Source organism: Carettochelys insculpta, chromosome 20 (genome assembly GCF_033958435.1).
Source record: "Carettochelys insculpta isolate YL-2023 chromosome 20, ASM3395843v1, whole genome shotgun sequence".
Classification (NCBI taxonomy): domain Eukaryota; kingdom Metazoa; phylum Chordata; order Testudines; family Carettochelyidae; genus Carettochelys; species Carettochelys insculpta.
The window spans coordinates 3,009,800-3,015,799 of record NC_134156.1 but is presented as its reverse complement, the minus strand read 5'-3'; positions in this window follow the sequence as shown (position 1 = coordinate 3,015,799).

Here is a 6,000-nt window from a genome sequence, read left to right as displayed (position 1 = left end):
CTATTAGTTTATGAGTCCTCTTGTAACGCCCATTTAGGAGCTCATGGTCCACTTCAAGTGAGGGTGAGAAGTTTGTTAGGGTCAGTGTCTGCCTGGGAGTGGGGCCAGGGTAAATGTTGTTACACTGAAATGGGCAGCAATTCTATTTGAAAAGAAATAACATTCCACCTGCAGTGAGTGGGTGAGGACTCCATGACAGAGCCGGGGTGTGATTCAGCACATGACTACACATGGGAAAAATTCATCCACATGGTCTGCCTGCATTAAGCTTGGCGGGAACCCTGCTCCCCAGCTTGGAAACTCTGTGTGTAATGCTGCATCCCCAGCCCCTGGAGCCACAAAGGGCTGACAATACATGTGGTGGGAGAGGTCGATTAAGAAACCACAAAGGCCCAGCTGTGTGCTTGGTTCCCTGGCTTCCCTCCCTTCCATGCCCGGTTACATTCCCTTGAAGTCCAGCAGAGGTTCTGAGTCAGTTTGATCATCACTGGGATGACTCCTATCAGTGAACGCCTTCTTCCTGTTCCAGGGCACAAAGCTATTTTCTCTCTTCCTGTGAGCCTCCTTCCCCCAGCGAGTGACCCAGTGCCCTCCGCTTTCTGAAGAAACCAAAGGGAAGGTTAAACAAAAATAGGCCTGATTCCAAAAGGGCAACTTTAAAATATTAAGGAATTTGACTGGGCTGAAAAACACAATGTAGAAATATGTTAAGTTAAAGTTGCAGAAGCTATTTGAAGCCCGCATTCCATACAAGCAGAAAAAAATTGTAGGGAAGGGTGGCAGCCCAAGCTGAATGAGCAAGCAGCTCAAAGAAGCAATTCAGGAAAAGCAGAATTCTTGCAAGGAACGGGAGCTCAGACATTAATGGAAGAAAAGCGTTTTAGCCATAACAAAGAAAAAGAAGCATAGTGGAAGTATCTAGAGTTATAGCAGACCACAGGCTAAGCATGAGTCAACACTGTGACATTAAACAAGCAGTCCTGTAGCACATGAAAGACTAACAAATTTATTGATTAGGTAACGAACTTTTGTGAGTAAGACACACTTCTTCAGATTTTCAGATTGGAATAGAACAAACCAGCAGTTATGTAGCACTGTGCTGGTTTGTTTTGTTAGAATACAGACTAACACAGCCATCTCTCTTTTATTATTCAGATTGGAATAGATAATTGTTGCAGAAAAAGCAAAACATCATTTTGAGCTGTAAACAAAACACAATACTTAATTAGATTTACCATATTCGAACTTTCAAAGCAGAGGACAACTCATGACAGAGTGTATCTGTATCCATATCTACCAACTCATGTATTAATGTGTTACAACATGTGTTGATAGATATGTAGCTCTAAAATAACTCTTCCACTCTATTCTGTGCTCTTATGTCTCAGCTGTGTCTAGTTCTGGACACCACATTTCAAGAATGATGTGGACAAATTAGAGACGGTCCAGGGAAAAGCAACGAAAATGATTCAAGGTCCAGAAAACGTGACCTGTGAGGCAGGATTGAAAGAACTAGGTTCATTTACTCTGGAAAAGAGAAGGCTAAGAGGGGACATGATAACAGCTTTCAAGTACATAAAATGATAGAAGGTGGAAAGGGAAAAATTATTCTCCTTATCCTGTGCTGATAGGACAAGAAGCAACGTGTTTAACTTGCAGCAAGGGAGGTTTAAGTTGGACATTGGGAAAAGCTGCCTAACTGTTAGAGTAGTTAAGCAATGTAATAAAATGCCCAGGGAGGTTGTGGAATCTCCATCACTGGAGCTCCTTAAGAGCAGGTTAGACAAACACCTGTGAAGGAAGGCCTTGATGGTGTTTGCTCCTGCCACGAGTACAGCGGGTGTGGACTTGACGATTCTATAAAAACGTGGAACGAAGGCATCAGGCTGCTGAGCACCAAGGGTGGAGTGGAGATTAAAGATAATCTAGGCACCACCCAACACATCAATGCACACGTTGCCTGAGATTTTAGTAAGGGCAACATGAAATTGGGGACTAATGGCGGAGCAGATAACAGGAACAAGGATATGGAAGGAGAAATGGCAACATCCCAAGTGGAAGCCAAATTCAAACAGTTTAATGGTACCATGTCAAGGGGTCCAGCTAAACTCCATCCAAGAATGTTAAAAAATTAGCATACAAAATTGCCCACTCAGAAAAAGGATAAACTGGGGATGGTCGTAGCCTGTGACTGAAGAATTGTGTATACAATACCTATATTTACTATAAAAGAAAAAGGTGACCCAGGAAACTGCATGTCCATTAATTTGACTCCAATGTATGCATGATTTTAAAACAAGTTATGAAAGATGACATAGGTTAGGACATAGAGGTAAACTAATTGGGATAAAATACAACACAGTTTTGCAAAAGGTAAATCGTGCCAGACCATCCGGATTTTGTTCTTTGCAACTGACTTTCTGAACAATGGAAATAAGATCAAATCTACTTGGACATCTGTAAGGCAGTCAGATTGGTTCCGCATGGAAAATCATTGCATTGGAGAAGATGGGAATGAATATGGAGAATTGAAAAGGGGGCAGATGTGTCAGGGCCCTCTTGCTCCTGCCTCAGTTGAAGACCTCAGACTGCTCAGAGACATTTATGCTGGTGAAACACCCAGCGCCGTTTATTTGAAATGTGGGTTTCCGTCACCAGTCTACCCTTTACAGCCTCACTCCTACGTCCCCATCTCTTGGGTCTTCCTCAAATGGGCGCTGCAGGAAGGCACTCCCTGCCCACCCCTCAGCCCTGGCCAGAGGGTCTCTGCCCCACAAATACCCGTTCCCTCCAGTCACGCACTCTGCAACACACAGGCCAGCTGTGCAACTTGCAGCTGGGCCATCACCAAACCATGCCTGGGAAACGCTCTTGCTCCTCATTCTTCATTCCTCGTGTCTCATGTGTCTCATTCTAACACCAAATAGAAGGGCCTTCTACAACCTGTGGAGGATGGGAAGCCCCAGTTTGTATTCAACACAGGTCCTGGGGCTTGTCAGGGATATGAACTGGTGGTTCCTTCACAGAGCCATGAACACGGGTGCGTACTTGGCATGGTTCACCCCTCCCCCACAGCAGCCCCTTTTCCAGCCCCTCCAGAACCTCCTCCTCAGGTTCCAGCTGCACCTTTCCCTGCCCCTCCTCAGATTCACGTTCCCGTCAGTGGCCCCACAAAGCCAGGAAACCTGCTCCTTGGCCCCCTCCTGGCACTGGCCAATGGGCCATCTGTCATAGCTGGAGCAGTAAGTGTTCTGCCGCTGTGGGGCTTATTTCCAACCCTCCCTCTCTTTGTGCCAGGGTCTTTGGTGAAAATGTCAAATAAGATTGCTCACAAGCCTGGTCCTTGATGAGGTCCATGTGGAACCTCCCTCCTGCCTGGCAGCTCACCTCAGAGGGACGTGTTGTAGTCTCCCCTTTAACCAGTCCCTTACTGTGACTGAGAGCTGGGCAAAAGTGCCAAGTGAATTGCCAAGAACATCTACAGCTCCCCACCCAGCCTCGGGGGAGAAGCCACAGGAGCTAGGCATCCAAAGAATCTGGGGGCAGCAAATGCTAAAAGGGGGATGGGAGTGAAGGTCAGTGTCAAAAGCAGGGGGCCAGAGGGGGACAATGTGCAAAGAATCCCGGACAATGCCCACAGCTCCTCAAAGTCACCCAGGGAACCACACGGCCCAGAGGGACTCCTCCCAGTTACGTGACCTTCTCCAAGGATCGGCCTTAGGAGCATTCTTATTGGATGTTTTCATCAAAGCCACAAAACGTGGGAGTGTGCTAGTACAATTTGTGATCAAAAATAATATAAAGTGCACACTGTACATGTTAAATTCTGTGCTGTAATTGAAATCGGTGTATTTGAAAACACAGAAAAACATCCACAATGTTTGATATATTTCACTTGGCACGCTGGTGTTTAACAACCCAATTAAAACTGTGATCAATCACCATTTTTTAATCCATAAGCTTTCCTGGGCAGAGTCCTGCTTCATCACCTGACCAAGTGGGTCTTTGCCCATGAAAGCTTATGTTCCAAAATATCTGTTGGTCTGTAAGGTGTTACAGGGCTTCTTATTGTTTTTGAAGATACAGGCTAACTCGGCTACCCCCGGTACATTTTTCAATCATGAGGGATTTTTTTTGAGTTAATCGTGATTTAACTGCAATTAATCACCAGCCCTAGTTGTAATTGTTTAGCAGTACCATGCGGCGGTTCCAATGGTCGGTGAGAGGTAGGGGTGTGTGGTTGAAGAAGGTTATATTTACATACTGAAGCAGGTTCTCTTTGCGTGTTTGGGTGGCCAGTTCCATGAAGCAATCTATTTTTCTGGTGGGGTGTCCATGTTTGGTGAAGGCAGATTTGTGGGTTCAGGTGTAATATCCCACACTGCCTCCTTGGAGCATAGTCTATGTTAGCCATGTGCCTGGCTGTAGGTAGAGTTCCTCATAAGCCTGGAGTGCTTATTGGATCTCTGAAGCTAGGTATGGTGATCCATGATCTCAAGGAAACATTTTGTCACCAAAGTCTGAAGAGCTCCTCAGAGCTTGTTCTAGTTCCTATACGCCTGGGAGTGACTCATCTCTTCCTCTTCCAACTTCCCATCATTTTGCAGCAAGATTCCTCACTCCATCCAGGACTGATAAAAGGAAATGACAGACCAACATGAAGCATTGCCATTCAGTACTGGCCTTCAGATAGGCAAGAAGCCAGGCACATTTGTGAGCTGGGAGAGCTGAATGTCAGTCAGTGCCAGGCTTGTTGGCACAGATGTTGTATTGTTCTGATACACGACTGAATCATTTGTTCTGAAAACTCCCCCTGAAGAGTCACGTTAACCTTGCGAGCAGATGTCTGAGTCTGGCCAGTCTGAGCTGACCATCCTGGACAGCGCTCCCTTTCCAAATGCCTGTGTGACGTGCACGTTAGCCAGGACTGTTGCCTTCTGTTACAGTCGTTAGTCAGTGACATTGATTGAACAGCGAGTGGACTCCCTGTTCCTCCCCAGGAACTTCCCAGGTATGGAGTGGGGGAGGGGTGGATGTTTCACTCATTACTCGTGCTAATTCCGTGCTCTCAAATGATTTACACTTGCCCATGAGATAAAATGCCAAATGTCAAGATGTAAAACTCTTTCCTGGCCCTGCACAAACATTAACCCACGGACACCTGCGTGAGGTAGGTAACTAATTATCCCCATTTGCTAATAGGGAAACTGAGGCAGACACCTCAAGTGACTTGCTCAATGCCCCAGAAAGTCCATGTCTGAGCCAGAATTAGACTGCAGAACTTCCTATCTCATAATGCAAATCTGCCAGATTATATTGTTTCCTATATGCCTAAACCATGGCACTTAAAATGCCACCACTTTAATCCCAGGGTGAGCAGTTCTGCAGCTATTAGAACGCCTTCAGCCAAACTCTACACTGGTGTTAACTGGTCCATCTCCATTCATTAGACTCTGGGCACTTTACACCAGCAACGAATTTGGCCCTGTGTTGCAAATGATGGTGTGGTCTAATTCATTTACTCTGCATCTGAACCCAGAATGTGCCAGGTGCTGTACAAACATCCATTGGCTGGGGCTGCATGCAGTTGTTTAATCCAGTTGTAAGTAACAGCAGCCCCAGGCCATCGTACCTGGACATCTCTAAATAATTCCTTGGCCTCTCTCTGCTCAAGTGAGCTGTACAGCACCAGAAGTCTATTTAAGGGAACAATTTCTGTGCTTCCACCCAGTTCTGGGCTTCACTCCCCCTGCCACTCTGGGGCAAATGAGAGGCGCGATGGAAGAAAGCCAGAAGGGACCATCAGGAGCATCCAGACACCTCCCTGCATAGCCTGGGCCAGAGAATTTAGCTCAGTTCTCTGAGTATACAAGGTCATTTGTAAACCAAGTCAGGCCAATTTATGGCAACCTGTGTGCCTAACAGCTCTCTGGCCCTGGGCCTCCCCTGGCTGCCCAGCTGGCATTCACGCTCTGTTTACCAGGATCCCCACAACTGGAA